The 22,863-nt window shown below is 43.0% G+C and overlaps 1 long non-coding RNA gene across 1 annotated transcript; it reads left to right on the top strand.

Annotated features, from left to right (window-relative positions):
- The first annotated feature begins 2,977 nt into the window (after positions 1-2,977).
- LOC106634970 (uncharacterized) lies at positions 2,978-17,726 on the top strand. Its single transcript, XR_001338317.3, has 3 exons — positions 2,978-3,251; positions 13,002-13,185; positions 16,876-17,726. It is a non-coding gene; the product is annotated as an uncharacterized LOC106634970 (long non-coding RNA).
- The last annotated feature ends 5,137 nt before the right edge of the window (positions 17,727-22,863 follow it).

Raw genomic sequence — 22,863 nt, 5'->3', positions numbered from 1 at the left:
CAATTTTTTTATCACATTCTTAACATATATCAAAATTTTAAATCAAAGGGATACCTTAATAAATGTCTCAGAACTACACAAATAAACACACGTGAGACCACAACCAAGAAGTCCTTTATAGCTGTAATTAAGGTCTCCAAAAAAGAAGCAAAAGCTATAGCCCTTCTAAGATCCACATCTCTGATTGACAGCTTAAAGAACATTCGGCTAGCTGCAAATGGGGTACAACCCACATCTGTAGGCCATGTATTTTAGGGTCCCGGCTTCTCAGCTGACCATCTACACACAAAGGCTAAATGGAATATTAAAAGATACAGTTGGTAAAACAAGAAAATAAAAGCTGTTCATTGGTATGGAAAAGCTTACAAATGTAATAAACCTGACTTGGAAGTTAAAATAATTAATGTAGAGTAGTTAACTGAGATAACAGTCATGATAAGATTATGCCAATAGTTGAACTGGATGAATTAATAGTTTATTTAGTAGGATCATCAACATCTTAATCCTACAGCAAATAAAATTTACATCTTTCTATTTACTCTTTGCATAACTACTCACTTGCCCTCCATTACTTAATTACTAAAACCTAATTCTCAGTGAGGCTTTCCTGGGACCACCTAAGCTTCAGTCCTTAACCACACTTGCATCAGCCTTCCCTCTTCTCCTTATCTTGCCTGGTGCAAACCACAGTGGTGCTCTGCTTGTCTGTTTCTTTGTATGTGTTTGCATTAAGACAGCTGCCTTCATGTCAATTCTAACCAGTTACAGCTATGAGATTTTTTTCACAGCATATAAAATGGTTATTTTCTCATTTAAAATCTTGCACATGTTGACCACAGTATCGTCACTCTTTTGAACTAAATGTTTCTAAAAATACCTTAGATATAAAACTTTAGAACACAGCCAAGAAGTAAAATCTTTTACAACAGAAATATTAAACTATGATGGTATTTTGAGTATAAAATCTTTAGATAATGTTTTAAAGAGTCATTGCTTTCAAAGTATATTTGAAAAATAAAATTTTTTTAAAATTAGCTTAAGCAATAGATCTTTTTTGGAGACAGAGTTTCACTCTGTCTGGCTGGCTGCCTGGCTGGGTGCAATGGCACAGTCCCAGCTCACTGCCACCTCCACCTCCCAGACTCAATCCATCCTCCCGCACCCAAGCAATACTCTCACCTCAGCCTTCCAAGTAGCTGGGGCCACAGGTACACACCATCACACCCAACTAACATTTGTATTTTTTCTAGAGATGGGGTTTCACCATGTTGCCCAGACTAATCTCAAATTCCTGGGTTCAAGCAGTCCACCCACCTCAGCCTCTTAAAGTGCTGGGATTACAGGCATGAGCCACCACACCTGGCCCTAGACTTTTTTTTTTTTTTTTTGAGATGGAGTTTCACTCTTGTTGCCCAGGCTGGAGTGCAATGGCGCGATCTCAGCTCACCACAACCTCCGCCTCCCGGGTTCAAGCAATTCTCCTTCCTCAGCCTCCCAAGTAGTTGGGATTACAGGTGTGCGCCACCATGCCTGGCTAATTTTGTATTTTTAGTAGAGACGGTTTTCTCCATGTTGGTCAGGCTGGTCTCGAACTCTCAACCTCAGGTGATCCACCCACCTTGGCCTCCCAAAGTGCTGGGATTACAGGCGTTAGCCACCATACCTGGCCAGCCCTAGACTTTTAAATGAGAAAATACAAGGACTTAAAGGGGATATATTGTAACATAATAGAAAAAACACACAGAAAGTAAGCAAAAACAACAGAATCACATTTCGATGGTGCTATAATCTAATTTGTTACTTGACATGTTTCACAACTTGCTTTGTGTATCATCACTGCATAATGGCATCTTTGTTAAGGGCTTCCATCCATTCCAACCAGATGTTATTAAACTATGCTCCCTTGTGGCATTCTTGGATAAAAACACCTTCATTCTCATGTGGAAATGATTCCTGACAGTATGCCCTGAGAGATACCCGAAAGAAAGGCAGTTAGTTTTTGTGCTCAGGCTTCTGAGATTTGGCCTAAGTGTCTCTAGTGAGATACATTAGGGGAGGTGAGAACGTGTGGTTGTCTGTGAGTCTCGACCAGTGCTTTTCAGATGGGTGTCTGGGCTGGGTGTAGACTCCGGGTGTCTCATGGAAGGGAGGCTCTGTTCTCCTGCACAGAGGCTGTCACACTGAGAATTGTCCTATGATTCTGTTTCTCTCCCAGGGTCAGTGGAGACTGAGAACCATCAACTTAATATAATCAAAAAGTCAGAATCTTGTTTAGAGTTTAGGTATGGCAAAATTTAGGGTGGCCACAGGGGAGCACAGATTACAGTTTCCCTGAATATACACTCCTATTAGTGTGACAGGCCAATTTTTTTCTAGCAGTCACACAGACAGGCCTCCATAGCACTCAAGTTATACAGGCAAACTTTCACAGCATCTGCCTTAACATTAAGTTAGTACTTAACCCTAGAAACATCAATCCCTGGACACCAAAGCCAGAAATGAAATATATGTTTGGTAAGAGTCTTGCGCAAGTTTCTCCTAAAACCTGGGGCAAGTCAAGATAATGAAGATAGCCCCACATTCCTTGTACCAGGACCCATCTTGGGTCAAATAAATTTATTGGGCATCTGAGGCAACTCTCCAGACCCAAACCATAGGTAATATAAGATAGAAGTAATCACTCCTCTACCAGGGCCCTCACAGATTAAGTAGAACAAAAATAGGGGACATTTCTTAATCACCCTAGTACCAGGGCCCTCGTAGATCAAGTAGATTTAGGGTACATTTCTGGTCTCTGAGCTTTTAGTTAAAATTATTTACCTTTAGACATAGGTGAGTATGATACCGCACATAAGCATACAGTTTGAAACATATATAAGCAATGGAAAAATGTTTGTTAGTCTTGAGTTGGTCTGGGGAATTATCTTTGACCTCCTCCCTGTACTTGTTTACAGAAATAAACTCTCTTCTTTCCCAGTTTGTCTGCATCTTGTTATTGGGCCACAAGAACACACAGTCAGACCCAGTTTGGTCCAGGAACAACATCTGGCAAGCTAGCCAAGAGTCACTGAAATGGTGCTGCACTCAGTGGCCCGTGATTGTGGCGAGATGGTCATTTGGAGACTCCCAGAAGCTGTTGGATAAGATTGTCCTGGGGACTCTCCCAGGGGCTATTCCATGTGCAAAAACCACATGTCCCTCTCACCACTGGGGAAGAATGGTGATCAGGCAGGAGTGGATGCACTCAAAGGGTGAGTAAAACCGGATCATATGCAGGAAGCCTGTTATTTTCTTATCTGGGCTTATTAAGCCGTCTGGTCTGATACCGTCAGGAAAATAGTAGGGCTCATTTTTATACTCAGTTGCTATTTGGTTAGGAGTAAACCTGCAGCTGATTTCAGATCTATTTTACCCAAGTACGCTTCCTTTTGTGTTTGTCTGAAACTGTCTCCATGTTCATGTCTGTGGTTTTGTCAGACTTAAAATGGAAAGTGCTGCTTTCCTTCCCTCAGGGAGCCCTCTGGGAAAAATGCTGTCAGATTGGACATAGTACGAGGTTACCCCCATGACTAAGAGGAAAATGGTTTACTATTGTAATATGGTTTGGCTAATGTATGCTTTAGGATCCAAAAAATGGTGGCCAATTTTGGGGTCTTTAAGCTATTGTATCTTTCAGTTACAGCTGTTTTGTCAATGTTTGAGGAAATGGGAGGAAGGGTTTAAAAATTCCCCTATATTCAGGCACTTATGTTGCTACATAACCAAGAGGTTAAAGGGAGTAAGTTAATGTTGCATTACCCAGACAAAGTGTGACCTGACCCTGAGGGAGAGGAAGAAAGAAAAAGGGCTAGAGAGTCAGCAATTGCTATACGTGCCTAATCCAGTAAAAGCTAGTGTCCCACCACCTAGTCAAGAGAGTGAAGAGTCACCACCCCCAAAGTTCAAAGAGGCTACAAACACAGTCTCTCCCTCCTGAACTGGGCAAGGCACTAATTTTGGCTGAGGAGCTACCAAGCCTGGGGCAGGACAATTTCCCTTCTGACAATATCCCACGGGAGTTAATCAGCAAGAGCCTCTGGCTGGATATTACTGAGCATGAAGCCCTTTTTCCACATCTGATTTACTGAATTGGAAAAGTTCCAGTCCTTCCTACAGGGAAGATCCCCAGAAGATGACTGAACAGTTACCACTATTTTTGCCACCCATTGCCCCACCTGGGCTGATGTGCAAGCCCTCCTAAATATTATGCTTACTGCAGATGAGAGAAGGCTAGTATTAGACAAAGGAGAAAAAAAAGCACTTTCATGATGAAAGCCCTGATGATACCCTAAACCCTGATGAGCTGATTCCATGCAGTGACCCAAATTTGGACCCAAATGAGGCCAGTGTAGCTGGAGATAATTGTCTGTAGCATTGTAAAAGGTGTATTCTAAAGGACATTAGGTAGGGGTGCTGAGACCTCAAAGTCTGAACAAAGTGCAGGAACTTCAGCAGAAACCTAATGAGGACCCCTCCGAATTTATGGAACAGATCTGTCAAATGTATAGAAAGTATACAGACTTAGATCCACAGGACCCCAAAAATGTCAGAATGGTAAACATGACTCTTACAAGGCAAAGTGCCCCCAGACATCAGAAAGAAGTTCCAAATGTGGAAGGGGCTATCAGAATGAATGCTTCTCAGTTAATTGACATTGCATTCAATGTCTATAATAGCAGGGAATCCAAGGAAACTAAGGCTCTATGGCAGGCAGCAATACTTAGAGCCACTGTGGTAGGAAACCCAAAGAAAAAGGGACCCCTGAGGCAGAAGGAAAATATAGGAAAGGATCAATGCCAGGAGACAGGGCATTGAAAGAAAGACTGCCCCAAGTTGATTAAGAAGGAGCTTAGGTCACTTATGGCTGTTAAGCCTGAAAACGAATCCAAAGAGGACTGAGGGGCCCAAGACTCCTGATGGCTCCAACCCTGTCTGACATTAAGATTTTCCCTCAGGAGCCTTGGGTAAATTCGACAGTGGGGAAATGAAAATTGGACTTCTAAATCCATATGGGTGCTGCTTACTCGTCAATTAATATCCCAATTACTGAACCTTTTTTGAGACTGAGTTGCTCTATCGCCCAGGCTGGAGTGCAGTGGCATGATCTCAGCTCACTGCAACCTCTGCCTCCTGGGTTCAAGCAATTCTGCCTCAGCCTCCCAAGTAGGTGGGAATACAGGCATGCCTCACCATGCCCAACTAATTTTTGTATTTTTAGTAGAGACAGGGTTTCACCATGTTGGCCAGTCTGGTCTCAAACTCCTGACCTCAAGTGATCTGCCCATCTTGGCCTCCCAAAGTGCTGGGATTACAGGCATGAGCCACCACACCCGGCCTTACTGAACTTTTTGACACCTCTGTCAATATAGTTGGGGTGAGCGGAAAGCTAAAATCAGAATAGTTCTTTCACCCTCTATCCTGGAAGGTGGGAAATGGCTTAATAACTCATTGGTTTCTTTTTTCCTTTTGTTTTTTGAGACAGGGTCTTGCTCTGTCACCCAGGCTGAAGTGCAGTGGTGCGATCTTGGCTCACTGCATCCTCCGTCTCCCAGGTTCAAGCAATTCTCTGCCTGAGCCTCCTGAGTAGCTGGGATTACAGGCGCCTGCCACCGCGCCCAGCTAATTTTTTTGTATTTTTAGTAGAGGTGGGGTTTCACCATCTTGGCCAGGCTGGTCTTGAACTCCTGACCTCGTGATCCACCCGCCTCGGCCTCCCAAAGTGCTGGGATTACTGGTGTGAGCCAAGGTGCCCGGCCTCATCAGTTTCCTTATGTGCTGGACTGCTCGATCTCTCTGCTTGGTAGAGACCTCTTATGTAAGTCACAGGCATGAGTTGTCTTTGACCCAGAGATGCGCCAGATGTGCCTCCAGGTACCCTCAGAACACAGATTGTGGCGACAGGCCCTCCTGATGAAATCGGAGACTTCACACCTTAAGGTAGAGATGATTCCACAGGAAGTCCTCAACAAGGTAAAGCCGGAAGTATCAGCATCCAACCAACCAAGGCGGACAATTAATGTGAATCCAGTAGAAATCAAGCTGAAGGAAGGGACCCAACCTGTTCGAAAGCAACAATACGCCTTAAAGAAAGAGGCCCTAGAAGGCATCCAGCTGGTACATTCTGATTCTTGTGGCATGTCTTAATAAGACTTTGTCAGTCTCCATAGAATATGCCCATTCTGCCAGTAAAGAAATCTCATCCATGCAAGTACAAATTCATGCAAGATATAAGGGTGATCAGTGATACTGTAGAAGACACCCACCCCACTGGGGCCAATCAATACACTATTTTTATCTTCCTGTCCAGAGACCATGAATGGTTTAGAGTATTAGATTTGAAGGATGCTTTCTTTTGCATACCAGTGAATGCAGAAAGCCAATTATTGTTTGAGTGGACAGACTCTGAAACAGCCGCACAATTTCAATATTGTTGGGCAGTGCTTCCTCAAAGGTTTAAAAATTCCCCAACTGTATTTGGGGAAGCACTGGCTCAGAACTTAAGAGACTTACAATTGGAAAATGGGGTACTGCTACGGTATGCGGATGATTTGCTAATCTCCAGCTCCTTGAAGCAAGAATGTCAGGATAACACTGTAAAAACTCTAAACCATTTGGCAGCCTGTGGGTACAAGGTCTTAAGCAAAAGGGCACAGGGGTACAGATATGCAAACAAACCATGGGATACCTAAGATTTCTGTTACAGAGAAACCAGAGCCCTGACGGTGGAGAGGCAAAATGCAGTTGCCTCTATCATGACACCCACAACCGGAAAGCAGCTAAGGGGCTTCCTGGGAAGGGCAGGGTTCTGCAGAATCTGGATTTCCAATTATGGCTGAAGGTAAAGCTGCTATATGAAGTGATAAAAGGGGCCAACCACAACCCCTTTAAATGAGAGCTGTAACACCAGAATGCGTTTAAACAATTAAAGCTTAAGATGACATCTACCCCATCTCTGAGGCTGCCAAATCCTCATAAACCCTTGCAACTTTATGTGCATGAAAGACTGGGTCTGGCACTCGGGATCCTAACACAAAAACTAAAAGAAATATTGCAACCAGTGGCTTATTTGTCAAAAGGATTGATACAGTGGCAAGGGGCTGGCCCCCTTGTCTCAAAGCAGTAGCTGCCGCCTGCTTGTTGCTCAAGGTTGCTGAGAAGCTGACTTTGGGTCAGCCCATCGTGATTTATGTGCCCCATCAAGCCTGGTGTTATTTGAGCAGAAGGGTGGCTACTGGCTGACGGTTGTCAGATTAGGCTGATATCGGGCCATCCTGCTTGATAATCCCGCAGTAAAACTGCAGACCACTGGAGCCTCAAACCCTGCCATTTTGCTGCCACCTACTGGGGAACAAAGGAACTAGTACACAACTGCCTAGAGGTTATAATCAAGTATTTTCTGGTCTCCCAGATCTAAAGGATGCAGCCCTCCCCTATGTAGACTGGTTGCTGTTCATGGATGGAAGCAGCTTAGTCACCAACAAAGGAGAAATGCTGCCTATGCTGTAATAACTCTCTTGGAGGTAATAGAGGCAAGAACACTCCCGACAGGGACTTCTGTGGAAAAGGCTGAGTTAGTCGCTTTTACCAGAGCCTTGCAACTGTCCCAAGGTGAGAGCACCAATATCTACACTGATTCCAAATACTCCTTCATGATAGTTCATGCACACAGAGCTATTTGGAAGGAAAGGGGACTGCTGAAAGCTGATAATACTGAAATTTAATATGCTAAGCAAGTGTTGGAGCTGTTGGAAGCAGTAACAGCGTCAAGAAAAATAGCTGCTATGCATTGCCCAGGCCATAAGAGCAGCGATTTCAAACCAGCTAGGGGGAACACCTTCACCTACTGCACAGCCAGGCATCTAGCCAGCACCAGTGCCAAGGTCCAGGCACCTTTGATTTCCCAAGTAGATTTGGCAGCTTTCAAACCCCAGTGTAGTTTGAGGATGAAAAGATTGCCAAGGACAAAGGGTTTATTTAAGACAAGAAAGGCTGGAAAGTAAATAACAAGGGCCTGGTTTGGGTGCCAGCACACCTTCCTTCAACCCAATGCTAAAATATATTCATGATAGCATGCATTTTGGATGAGATGCCTCATTAACTTTTGTGCAAAAATATATGAAGGAAAAGGCTCACTTAAGAAGTATAATACAACATTGCTACCTTTGTGCTGAAAATGAGACCAATAACTATAGCAAAGGACAACCCAGACAACAGGCGAGAGGGAAGCATCTACTAGAAAATTGGTAGATTGACTTTGCTCAAATGCCACTTGCCCCTGGAAGGTACAAATACCTCTTAGTTGTAGTGGACACTCTCAGGCTGGGTGGAAGCCTACCCATACATACCAAGTGGCCAACAGAGGTAGTTAAAGTGCAGCTAAAGAACATCATACCCCGATATGGGCTCCCTGACATTATCCATAGTGACAATGGGCCTTCATTTACCTCGGAAATAACCCAACAAGTAAGCAAAACAGTAGGAATAAAATGGAAGCTGCACTCGGCATGGAAGCCTCAATCCTCTGGACAGACTGAAAGAATGCATCATACTTCAAAGACAATTCTTGCTAAGCTATGTCAGGAAGCTCAGTTAAAATGGATTCAGGCACTGCTCTGGGTAAGAATGGCCCCCAGAAATGGGATTAAGTTCTTATGAAATTATTTTCGGGAGGCCCTTTGTAGCCTTGTCCTGGGTTGCTAGAGTGTCACTGGATACAGAATTAGCTATTAAAACTTATGTCACTCAGGACGAACTCTTAATGATTTGCATAAGTTTGCTTCTTAGAGGAATGACACAGATTTTGTAGGAGACCGCCACCCATTTCAGCCTGGTGATCAAGTGCTGCTGAAGGAATGGAGGGAAGCTGATCCTGCCCAACAACTACAGGAAAAATGGAAAGGGCCCTACGATGTGCTGTTGACTACTGACTTGGCACTGAAGCTGACAGGCATCAAACCCTGGGTTCATCATATGTGAGTGAAGAAATTCCAGTCACCTGGGGTATCCACAATGGAAACACCTGCAACCACTCAATGGGAAGTGGAGCCCCTAGAGGACTTAAAGTTTCTATTCAGAAAATGATACAGATTTCTTTTATGCTATGTTTCCTTTTATACCTCTTACTGTTTCGTTACACACTTGTAACCTCTGTCTACAATGGGCACAGGACTATGCAGACAGCCTCCAGCAGGATTCCTGTTGGGTCTGTGGCCTATTACTGCTTTCTAGTACCACAGGTCTGCCTTGGTGGGTCTCACCTGTGCAAGGAAAAGATTGGGTGTACCTACAAACTTTTCCGGGAAATTTGAAAACTGGATTGGGTTGCAAATGACTGGGATAACTAAAGCAAATGTGTCAGAATGGCCCATAAATGAGACTTTAAGTGACCCAGGACACAAAAAGCCATTCTCTTTAATAGAACAAGGGACAAAGTTATAGCATTAGCTACTCCTTTATTAGATTCAAAAGTGCCCATCCAAACCTTCAAGCCCCAAAATGTTTGATACAAGAATGGCTTTCTCCAAATCTGGGATGGGTGCATTTGGTTAACTGCTCCTACTGGACATTTAAGGCAAATAGCTTCCTTGTTCTGGGAGCAATGAAAACATTTCCTTGACCATTGGCCTAATGCAACTCAGATTATAGGATGGATTCCTTCTGAGTGGTACCAATATATTATAGTACTCCAGCAGAGGGATGTGTTCACCATAGATTGGTCTTAATGGCCTGGCCTAAATTGGTATCCTCCCAACAGGACTTTGCAGCACCAACCTGTGGCCGCAGCTTCCCTTGGGCTGGTAGGGATGTTGCACTCTAGGCTTCCCATAGGCATAAGGTTGTTAGGTAAAAACCATACAAAATCTGCCCAATCTTCCACATATGATTAACAGATGGACCAGGTCAGTCTTTCACTGGTACAACCATCAATCTGCAATATTCATGCTCTTAATAGGATTAGAAAATGTTATATGGCACATAGAGGCATTAGCCAACTTTACTCAGTGGGCTCTAAGTGACAGCTTCCAAAGCATCTCTCTTATAAATACTGAAATGTATCATATGTGAAAGGCTATTTTGCAAAATCGAATGGGCTTAGACATTCTTACTGCAGCCCAAGGGGGATCTCATGCCCTCATCAAAACTGAATGCTGTGTGTATATTCCGAATAATTCTAGGAACATCTTTCTAGTACTGAAGGGTATACGTTAGCAAATTATAGCCATTTCCAGCCCACAGTTATCACAAAATGATTGGCTCGCATCATGGCTCAGCACAGAACCTTCTTGCTGGCAGGAAGTCCTGGCATTCTTTACTATTTTCCTAGGCTTAAGTATATCTCTGTGGTGTGTAATGTATTGCTGCTATGCGCTGTGTGCTGTTTCACAACATTCCCAAAACTCATGCCATTATGTTTCAGCAGGTGCTGCTGGTAAAAGCCTGAGGCCAATAGTATTTCCAAGAGCAAATGAACCTCTGCCACTCCAATCCCATGTTCACTGCCCCCTAACAGTGACCCCCCTCAGCAGGAAGTAGCCAGAATGATCATGACGTCCCACATCCCTGCAGTCCCTCCAGCTTAGGCATGATAGAAATCATGCGCAAATTGACAGTGGGGATTGTGGCAGGCCAGTTCTTCCTAACAGTCACACAGACAGGCCTCCATAGCACTCCAGTTATACATTCAAACTACCACAGCATCTGCCTTAACATTAAGGTAGCAGTTAAACCTAGGGAAATTGATGCCCCAACAGCAAAGCCAGAAATGAAACATATGTTTGGTAAGAATCTTGCCCAGGCTTCTGAAACTTGAGGCAAGTCAAGATAATAAAGAAAGAAAGCCCTACATTCCTCGTACCAAGACCCATCTTGGGTCAGATAAATTTACTGGGGGTCTGAAGCAACTCTCCAGACCCAAACCATAGGTAAGACAGGATGGAAGTAATCACACTGGTACCGGGGCCCTCACAAATTAAGTAGATTTAGGGGACATTTATGGGCTCTGATCTTTTAGTTAAAACAAAATTAATCCCCCATAAACTTAGGCGAGTATAATATTACACGTAGGCATATAGTTTGAAATATATATAAGCACTGGAAGAACTTTAGAATCTTGAGTTGGTCTGGTGAATTATCTCTGACTTTCTCCCTGTACCCAGTTACAGAAATAAACTCTCTTCTTTTCCAGTTTGCCTGCATCTTGTTATTGGGTTGCAAGAACATGCAGCTGGACACAGTTCTATCTGGGAACATTAGCCACAGTTACATATGGCTTTGCAAAGGGAAATAGCAAAAATAGTTTATAAGTTGTTTTCTAAGCATTACATTAAAATAACATAAGCAGCCAGGCGTGGTGGCTCATGCCTGTAATCCCAGCACTTTGGGAGGCCGAGGCGGCCGGATCACCTGAGGTCAGGAGTTCGAGACCAGCCTGGCCAACATGGTGAAACCCCATCTCTACTGAAAATACAAAAATTACCCGGGCATGGTGGCAGGCACCTGTAATCCCAGCTACTCGGGAGGCTGAGGCAGGAGCATTGCTTGAACCCGGGAGGCAGAGGTTGCAGTCAGCTGAGATCACGCCATTGCACTCCAACCTGGGGGACAAGAGTGAGACTTAGTCTCAAAAAAAAAAAAAATTACAAAAAATAAAATAACATAAGCTACTGGCTAAGCGCAATGGCTCACGCCTGTAATTCCAGCACTTTGGGAGGCCTAGATGGGTGGATCACTTGAGGTCAGGAGTTCAAGACCAGCCTGAGCAACATGGTGAAATCCCGTATCTACTAAAAAATACAAAAATGAGCTGAGCAAGGTGGCAGGCGCCTGTAATCCCATCTACTCGGGAGACTGAGGCTGGAGAATCTCTTGAACCCAGGAGGCAGAGTTTGTAGTGAGCCGAGATTGCACTACTGCACTCCAGCCTGGGTGACAGAGCGAGACTCCGTCTCAAAAAACTAAAAATAAATAAATAAATAAAATAACATAAACTATTGATTGGCCATGCATTGCACTTTGTGTCACCAATTTCAGGAACACGAAGATGAGTGAGATACTAGTTGGGAAGAAAATATCTAAACAATTGCTTCCAGGCATGGGTGGGGTGGGATGACTTAAGTTTCATATTCATGTCTCTCTGAGTGTGATTGATTTTGCATATGTCACATAGACAGCTCTGAGCTATTTCTCTTGTCTCACAACACAGAATAAATCAATTCTGAGGACAGACCCCTCTTTTCTCCCAGCTGCCACCATGTTATTTTCACCCACTCACGCACATGTGCTCTAGCTCTAGGTAACGACAGGGCCCTGCTTCTCCCAGGACAAAAGTACAAACTCAGGAATTGCACCCACAGTGCTTTTGCTCTGCGGGAACCTAGAGGTTTCCACCAAAAACCCAAACATATGCCTAGAGAACTCCTGGCATATCCTTGCCCCAACACCCTGAATCAGTGGCAGTAATGTGGTCCCTTTATGCACCTAGGCTTCTGGACCACTTGATTATACTCTCATCCTTATGGAAACAGAAATAAGTCAGAGCATAACCCTGCCTAGGCCAGTATTTGTAGCACAAACCAGTCCTTCCAGCAACTCTTCATTGTCCCTCACACGTCTGTCCTAAATAGCATTTTTTTCTCTTCTGACATTTTATTTTCCACAGACTTTATTTCAAGTGCATACAGTGTGGCCGAGGCTACCCCTCAGGTGCCTGAGTCCAGACTTACTGGAATTCAAATACCCATGAGTTTAAGACCAACTTCCCTGGACTTGGCTGTTGAAAGCATAAATACAAATTAGAAATATAAGACTTAATTTTCCAACTTGAAAGTAAGAGTAGAAAATTTGCTCTCCTTCCTTAAAGCATTTAATTCAGAAAACTTTTATATTTAATTTTTTCTCTGCCTCTTTGACATATGTGTTAATATTTTTAATGGCTGAACAGTCCTTTTGTTATTTTTTTCTAGGAAAAGTCTTTCTCTAGGACCTGGAAATGATTGCTCGGAAATGTAAACAGCAAAAAAGTTAGAGCCCTATCGCACAGCTTGCTCCAAGTTTCAAAATTACCTTCTGTCCCTCCTGGACTTGGGACCATTATTTTTCCTTCAGATATGCCAGTCAGCAACCACAGATGGCCTCCCCAATTACCAGGTGAATTTAGGATAAACTGTATATGACACATGGTGCTGTGAAGTGTCCTACTTGAGGACTAATTATGTCTTTCAGTCTGTTATGAGGTTACCTGTAATTTAAATCAGATTCTGGTCTAACTGTGTAATAATAATTTGCTTTCTATTCTACTTTGGAGAGTGTTTGGGGGAGTTGGAGACAATTAAGTTTTCAGTTACATTTTATGAACACTGTCCAGAATTGCCAGACACACTATAAACATATGAGGTGCCCACTAGGCTTCACACTAGAGGGGTCCTTTCCGCTCAGTAACTCACAGTTGTGCAGCAACATGCATGCTGCCCCCAAAATCTGCAGGTAGAGTGGTGTCTCTGCCTATTTGGGATCCACAGTCATGTCAGAGCAGTTAGAGCAGGTTTCCACATAAATAACTTCAGAGGACAGCAGTCAGCCAGTCTACCTCTTTTTATGCCCTTGGCATTCTTTATACCTGAAACTGGTTCAGAGACCATGGGGCCTCGAAACCCATCCAGGCTCACACATGTGCAATAAGTAGCTTTGAGAATCTTAATTCCCCTCATTTTCCTTCTGCCATAATGCTTAGGGAGGCACAGAGTTCACCGCTGCATCCTCACCCTGCTAAGACCCAAATTGGCATCTTCAAATTCTGTATATAGGTCCTAAAAAATGTAAGTTTCATCTGAGAAATGCAAGTAACTTTAATTATCAGGCCCATAGAGACATTAAAAGGAGATTATAATCATGTCCTGCTCCCCTCTTTGAGCTACGTATTTATTTATATATTTATTTATTTATTTATTTATTTTTGAGATGGAGTCTCACTCTGTTGCCCAGGCTGGAGTGCAGTGGTGTGATCTTGGCTCACTGCAACTTCCGCCTCCCGGGTTCAAGTGATTTTCCTGTCTCAGCCTCCTGAGTAGTTGGGATTACAGGTGCGTGCCACCACGCCTGACTAATTTTTGTATTTTTAATAGAGACAGGGTTTCACCATGTTGGCCAGGCTGGTCTCAAACTGCTGACCTCGGGTGATCTGCCCACCTCAGTCTCCCAAAGTTCTGGGATTACAGGTGTGAGCCACTGCACCTGACCTATGTATTCATATCTTGAAACTGCTTGCTTTTGCTACAAATGACTATACATTAACTAATAATACCACACCTGAAATCATAGCCTACACCCTATGTAAGCCAATCACTAATCAATATTATTTCTGTAAATCAATAAGATGTCCTGACAAATAACTTTGTGACAGCCCATGTCCCGTCCTCAATTTTTGCGTTTAAAAATCCACTTGTAACTGCTGCTAGTCAAAGTGCATATTCAGGGAAACTTGAATCTATGCTCCCAGGTTGCAATCCTCAAACTTGGCCCAAATAAACTCTCTACTTGTATTACTTTTGCCTCGTCTTCTTCCTTAGAATGTGTTACAGGAGTCTCCATGAGGGAATCTCTCCTCTGCTTTTACTCCACTTGCTGTAACCCCCCAAAATGCAGAGACAGGTGGATCCCATCTAAAATCTGCACACCTGGAATTTACAAGATAGGGTCAGATTTTGGATTGAGGATGTACAGAAAACTCATGGGGCACATTTGTTTCATCATGAGAGAACAACGTAGAAATCTTAGTGCTCTTCTTTCAGGGTGAGGTCCTTCAAATTTTCCAGATAATGTTTAGTGACTTGCTATAGTTGTGTGATATGTTCCTGGTGTAAACAGAATCTGGTAGCAGAATCTGTAAGTTAAATAAGCACCTTAGCAGAAGGATGTTAGGGCCACACAGTATCCAGAGCTATGACCACAATTAACCCACCTGTAAACTGTGTTACTGTAGTAGAGTATTCCTGTTCTTTTTCTTACCCAAGAGTGAGCTGATCACAAACAAGTGATATCACACCTGGATCCAGGGTCTGCAGCTCCACCAGGGCAGGTTTATTCTTTATTCCGATCATGCAGAGTTAGCTTGAGTCTCTCCTGCCTGGATAACCAGGGGGGCTTCAGCCCAGGCTCACTGGGGACCTTCTCACCAGCACCTGGGAGTCTTTGAGACATTTGGGGATGTGCCGTGCAGATTGGCACAGCTGTGTCAGGCTGACAGCAGGGTCTAATTCTGTTCCCATTTCAGAGGAAGGGGAATGAGTCATCCAGGATTTTTTCCTCCCCTCACAGAAAGAATCTCCTTGGTTGGTACCCAGATGGGTGTTTCTCCAGTTTTCTGGGTAATGAACGAGGAGCTCTGGAGGCAGATTGATAAATCGATTGCTTCCATTAAAAATGAGCATTAGAAAAAACAGATAAAGCAGTCACTATCTCTACAATCCTGGCAGTTTCAGCCTAGAGCACATGGATAAATGGTTGAATTCAGAATTATGGGGTCAGTACAGAGAAGGGAGGTGTACAGGAACTTGGGCTTCCTTTGGGGCCAATTCCCTTACATTGTTCAGAGTTGTTATGTCACCAGCTGAAGGGCTATTGATGCACAGAACGGTTGTTATTGTTATCATTATTTCTATTGCTTTTACCTTGCTAAGAATACATGTTTAGCTTATAATTGTGCTAGAAAACCATAGGGGTTTTTGGTTAAATTAACATGTATGTATGTTATTATAAAACAGACAGAAAATTGGCCAAAATAGATGACAATTCTACAAACTTCAAGTCAAGTTTCCCTTGGACAGACTTAGAAAAGACAGACCTGGAAATACCCCAGCAGCATAGAAATGAGAATCCTGTGGCCCCCTTGTTACTCTAGGCCTGCTTAACTCCATCCTCTTCTGAGGCCTCATCCAGGTCTTGCCCCACCCTGGAATCTCCCCTTACAGACTGATTAAAGGAGATCAGAGTTTTGAGTGGCGGCTTCTGCTGCCTCTCTAGAGCTGCTGCTCACAATTTCCTGAAAGCTAAAAGCAGATAAATGAAAGAGAACTCTCTCTCTCTCTCTTTTTTTTTTTTTTAAATTAAAACAAGTATTTCTAGAGACATATGCCACCTAGCAACCCATTCTCTATTCCTGGAGATCCAGTAGTTGCCCTGCAAGTCACAAGAAAGTAAATATAAATATAACAATTCCTCTAAATTAAGCTTAACCATTCTTTTCTGTATCTCTCCTACTTGTCTAGATAAAATTTTATTATATACATTTTCTTTTTAAAATCAATGTTAGGGCCAGATGTGGTGGCTCACGCCTGTAATCCCAGCACTTTGGGAGGCGGAGGCGGGTGGATCACGTGAGGTTAGGAGTTCGAGACCAGCCTGGCCAACATGGTGAAACCCCGTCTCTACTAAAAATACAAAAATCTGCCAGGTGTGGTGGCATGCGCCTGTAATCCCAGCTACTCAGGAGGCTGAGGCAGGAGAATCACCTGAACCGAGGAGGTGGAGGTTGCAGTGAGCCAAGATTGTGCCACTGCACTCCAGCCTGGGTGACAGAGAGAGACTCTGTCTCAAAAAAATAAATAAAATAAAATAAAATTAATGTTAGGAAAACAGAAGAAGAAACAGAAATGCTGGGCTTTTTATCTAAATTCTGAGAATCATGGGACACTTAGTACCCACCTCCCATGGTATTATGAGGATTCACTCACATAATGTGAGGTTCCCAGCACTGTGCTCTGCAGCATACTGTTGAGCACACGGCATATTCTCAGTGAATACTGCACTGATGCATGTACATATGTTCTTTTCCAAATGCAGGCTCACTCAGACATTGCTGCCTTCTCCAGCCTCTTTAAACTTTAAAGGCCAGCAGAGAATGCCACGTTTCAGGATGGTGATTGGTGGTTTTCACTTTGGACCATAAGCATCCATGTTGTGGTAAGAGTGTTGGGTTGAGTGACTCAGTGCTGTGTCTGCTTTCTCCACCTGAGTGCTACTGATGATGTGTCTGGGGGAGCAGCATGAGCATTAACAGGGGACTTACTAAAAATAGGAAGAATAGGAAGATACAGACAAATATTTCTTATTTGTCTCACGTGTATGAGGAATCTAAAAGGTTGAACTCCTAGACGCAGGGAGTACAAAGGTGGATACCAGAGCCAAGAGGTAGGGAAAATGGAAGATGTTGTTTAAAGGGTACAAACTTTTAGTTATAACATAAATAAGGTTCGTGAATCTAATATATAGCATCATGATTATAGTAGATAATAATGTTTTTGTATACTTGAATACAATAAAGGAAACTATGTAAGATGATACATGTATTCATTAACTTCATTGAATTAATTATTTCACAACTGGCAGGGCACAGTGGCTCACGCCTGTAATCCCAGCACTTTGGGAGGCTGAGGCAGGCAGATCACCTGAGGTCAGGAGTTCGAGACCAGCCTGGCCAACATGGTGAAACCCCATCTCTACGAAAACTACAAAAATCAGCCAGGTGTGGTGGTGGGTGCCTGTAATCCCAGCTACTCGGGAGGCTTAGGAAGGGAGAATTGCTTGAACCCAGGAGGCGGAGGTTGCAGTGAGCTGAGATGTGCCATTGCACTGCAGCCTGGGTGACAGAGCAAGATTTCGTCTCAAAAAAAAAAAAAAAAAAAAAAACAGAAGATACAAAAAATTAGTGTGCCTTGTAATCCCAGCTACTGGGGAGGCTGAGGCAGAAGAATCGCTTGAACCCAGGAGGCAGAGGTTGCAGTGAGCCGAGATTGTGCCATTGCACTCCAGTTTGGGCAACAAGAGTGAAACTCTGTCTCAAAAAAAAATTATTTCACAATTTATATACATATTAAGTGCTCATTTAATATGGGCACAGGATGGGCATGGTGGCTTATGTCTATAATCCCAGCACTTTGGGGGGGCCAAGGTAGCCACATCACTTGAGATCAGGAGTTTGAGACCAGTGTGGGCAACATGACAAAATTCCATCTCTACAAAACTAAAAAAAAAAATAAGCCAGATGTGGTGGCTTGCACCTGTACTCCCAGCTATTTGGGAAGCTAAGGTGGGAGGATCAATTGGGCTTAGGCGATTAAGGTTGCAGTGAGGCATAATCACACCAGTGTATTCCAGCCTGGGTAACAGAGCCAGACTCAGTCTCAAAAACATCATTATATTGTGTACAATAGTTATCCATTTTTTATTTGTGAAAAAATCTAAGTTGGCCGGGCACAGTGGCTCATGCCTGTAATCCCAGCACTTTGGGAGGCCAAGGCAGTCAGCAGTTCGAGACCAGCCTGGCAGTCAGCAGTTCAAGACCAGCCTGGCCAACATGGTGAAACCCCGTATCTACTAAAAAATACAAAAATTAGCTGAGCGAGGCGGCAGGTGCCTGTAGTCCCAGCTACTCGGAAGGCTGAGGCAGAAGAACCACCTGAACCCGAGAGGCAGACGTTGCAGTGAGCTGAGATTGTGCCATTGCACTCCAGTCTGGACAACAGAGCAAGACTCTGTCTAAAAGACAAAAAAAGAAAAAGAAAAAAAAAAACCAGAAAGAAAGAAAATAGAGAGTAAAAAGAACTGGCTCTGACATATATGAGTGACTGGATTTGTCCAGTAAAATAATTTTTAACACAGAAATACTCTCTAATTTATTCTCTAATGCTGAAGAAGAATGGCAAAACATCCACTAAACCAGAGTAGTGAGTATGCTTTTGTGGATGAGACAGCATAAAATTTAGCACATTAACCCATGCATATATATTTTTTACTGATATATTTACATTATACAGGCTAAGTTGTGATTTTTTTTTTTTTAATGTTTTGAGACAGAGTCTCACTCTGTCACTCTGGCTGGAGTGCAGTGATGAGATCTCGTCTTACTGCAACCTCTGCCTCCTGGGTTCGAGCAATTCTCCTGCCTCAGCCTCCTGAGTAGCTGGGACTACAGGCGCCCAACACCACGCCTAGCTAATTTTTGTATTTTTAGTAGAGACAGGGTTTCACCATGTTGGCCAGGATGGTCCGGATTTCCTGACCTTGTGATCCACCCGCCTCAGCCTCCCAAAGTGTTGGGATTACAGGCGTGAGCCACCAAGCCTGGCTGAATATTTCTTATATGAAGAAGTTATGGTCAGTTAGAAGGTATGCCTCAAATTTTAATGTGTAAAACAATGAACTGGAGATCTTGTTAAAATGCAGGTTTTGATTCAGAAGATCTGGGCTCAATCCTGAGTTTCTGAATTTCTAATAAGCTACCCAGTGATGCCAATGCTTTTGGCCCAAGGAGAATATCCTGTCAAATATTAAGTACATGGCAGAGCCTGGGTTTATCCCAGTACACAAAGGTGAGAACTTCCGTTTTCTAAAGCAAGCCATAAGCAAGGAGAATTTGAAAAGAATTGGGAGACTCCAGATTACATGTGATGATTTATGAACATCAGTTGGTAAATCTCCTAAAGTTACTTATTAATAATAAAGAGAAAAATCATTAACTCTACAGTTAAAAAAATCTGTCAGCACCTTATCCAACAGAATAAAATTAACATGAACTGTAATAGAAAGAATTGGTATAAGTGCTAATGCACACAGAGGGCACAATATCACTGCTGTAAATTTTTTTTTTTTTTTTTTTTGAGACGGAGCCTCATTCTGTCGACAGGCCAGAGTGCAGTGGCACAATCTTGGCTCACTGCAGCCTCCACCTTCCAGGTTCAAGTGATTCTCCTGCCTCAGCCTCCCGAGTAGCTGGGACTACAGGTGTGCACCACCACGCCCAGCTAATTTATATATTTTCAGTAGAGATGGGGTTTCACCATGTTGGCCAGGATGGTTTTGATCTCTTGACCTCATGATCCACCCACCTCGGTCTCCCAAAGTGCTGGGATAACAGGTGTGAGCCACCGCACCCAGAGCTGTGATATTATTGAACACAAAGAAGTAAATTACAATCTGAATCTAATTATAGAGATACATTAGCTTTATTCAAAGATTAAGCTACAGAAATAGCCCAGGTTCTGTAATCTTTAGTAAATGTAGTTAAATATTTTTTCTTTAGCATCGTAAAAAGTAAGTGTCTTCTAAGTATTCTTTTGTTCAAAACTTTCGGAGAAATTCTGGGGAATTAATGCCATCCTCTTTCCACATTTCCTTAATTCTGTTACGCATGGAGCAGATGGAGCATCCAGATGGGACCTAAGGAGCATGTGTTCCCCTTCTTCACCAATATCTGAGGGCATGACCCTATCCCCAACAGAAATCTTCGGTGTTCATGCCTGCTCTTGTTGATCTGTCACAAAGAGAACATTCTTTTGAGACAGGCTGTCACTCTGTCATGTAGGCTAGGTACATTGGCATGATCATGGCTCACTGCAGCCTCAGCATCCTGGGCCTAAGTGATTCTCCCAACTCAGTCTCCTAAGTAGCTGGGACCACAAATGTGTGACATCATGTCAGCTAATCTGTTTTATTTTTGTAGAGGCAGGGTTTCCCTATATTGCACAGGCTGGTCTCAAACTCCTTGACTCAAGAAATTCTCCCATCTCAGCTTCTCAAAGTGCTGGGGTTACAGGTGTGAGCCAGCATGGCTAGCCAAATGGAACACTTTTAATATTGCATGCAATACATTCATAGTGAGGTTTGGTCATGGTGTGTATAAAGCCTGAATGGAGAGAGTAGAGGGAAGGTTCTGGTATATAGAGGAGAGAAATTTTGCAGAGCTCTTTGACCACCACAGGAAGAAAAGGGGAAAATGTAGTTGAAAAAAAAAACACATAGGCAGGAATATCACAAGTAGAGAAGTAAAGGTTTTTGAAGTTCTAAACATGTAACATTCCAGGAGGAAAAGTGGACACAGCCCCTGAACTGGGACACATTTACCCAAAACCCAGTCATTTTATTCTCTTTTTTACTTCTTCTCTGAGATTCCTTGTCAGGTGAGATCCTCTGGAAAAAATAAAACTTGCTTTTTTTTTTTTTTTTTGAGACTGAGTCTCACTCTGTCATCCAGGCACCCAGTGGTGCGATCTCTGCTTACTGCAACCTCCGCCTCTCGGGTTCAAGTGATTCTCCTGCCTCAGCCTCCTGAGTAGCTGGGGTTACGGGTGCACACCATCATGCGCGGCTAATTTTTGTATTTTCAGTAGAGGCTGGGTTTCACTGTGTTGGTCAGGCTGGTCTCAAACTCCTGACCTTGTGATCCGCCCACCTCAGCATCCCAAAGTGTTGGGATTACAGGAGTGAGCCACCATGCCCGGCCAAAACTTGCATCTTGAGAATATTCCTGTAAAGGCATCAACACAACCCCTTCACCTGCTACCACTGCACCCACAGGCAGAAGGATGTAGAAGTGCATAAAAAGTCACACTTCTCTGTCTTTTATCCCAGGAGAGAGTCAGAAACAGTGAGCTCCTACATAAAGATCAACATTTGTTTCTCCTTTCCCTCCTGCAAGTGCCTGTCTCTGCCAAAGATTTCAGTAATTTCTGCTTCAGCAATGGGAATAATGGCTGCACTGGCCTGCTTCTATCAAACCCAAGCAGAGCAGGGTCTGCAACTTTCCTTTGAAACAAGGGCTGACGGGAGGCGGAGGTTGCAGTGAGCCGAGGTTGTGCCACTGCACTCTAGCCTGGGTGATGACAGCAAAACTCCATCTCAAAAAAGAAAAAAAAATAGAAATAAGGGCTGAATTCAGTTCTCATGAATGTCTCTAGGAGCCCTCAGGCATGATCCTGACCTCACATTAGAACCACAAGGGCACTTAATTAAAACAACATAGACGCTCCCATCCAGATCAACAGACATAATCTGTGAGGAGGCATGGGTGATGGGATTTTTTAAAAACTGGCTATGTAATCCTAATTAGAAGTCTGAGCTAAGAGCCACTTAGCTAAGCATTGCCTCTCAAGCTTCAATGTGCATATAAATCATTTGTTATTCTGCGGCCTACTCTAAGTAATGAGTAGGTGAGTCCATAAGTTAGCTTTTTTAGTATCGTCCTATTTCAATCAGCATATTTTTCTTCAGGTTTATCCATATTGTCAGACTGACTAAATAATACTTCATTGAGTATATATACAACATGTTTTCTTGATCCATGCAGCATTCAACAACATTTAGGTTGTTTTTATATCTTGGCAATTTTGAATAATGCTGCAAGTAACATGGGGATCCAAATACTCAAGATACTAATTTTATTTCTATGTATTATATATATACACAGAAGTGGGACTGATGTATGGTAGTTCTGTGGGGTTTTTTTCTAAATAATCTCCACACTGATTTTTATAATGACTACCAATTTATAACTCATTAACAGAGTACAGAATTTTTTTCACACCCTTTTCAAAACATTATATATTTTTCTTTTTTTTTGTATAAACTCTGGGAGCACAAGTGTAATTTTATTACATGAATAGATTGCAGTGGTGAAATTAGTGCTTTTAGGATATTCATTACCTGAGTAACATACATGTCTCATTTTTTTTATATTAGCCATCTTAACAAGTGTGAAGTGATAGCTCATCATGATTTTAATTTGCATTTGCCTGATGATTGGTCATGCTGAGCAGTTTTTCATATATCTGTTGGCCATTTCTATGTCTTTACTAAAAAAAATTATTCCTTTACCTATTTTTATTTTTTTATTTTTTGAGACAGAGTCTCACTCTGTTGCCCAGGCTGGAGTGCAGTGGCGTGATCTTGGCTCACTGCAACCTCCGTCTCCCAGGTTCAAGTGATTCTCTTGCCTCAGACTCCCGAGTAGCTGAGATTACAGGCGTGCACCACCACATCTGGATAATTTTTGTA

This window comes from Pan paniscus, chromosome 6 (assembly GCF_029289425.2).
Source record: "Pan paniscus chromosome 6, NHGRI_mPanPan1-v2.0_pri, whole genome shotgun sequence".
NCBI lineage: Eukaryota > Metazoa > Chordata > Mammalia > Primates > Hominidae > Pan > Pan paniscus.
This window is presented reverse-complemented; position numbering and strand designations above follow the sequence as displayed.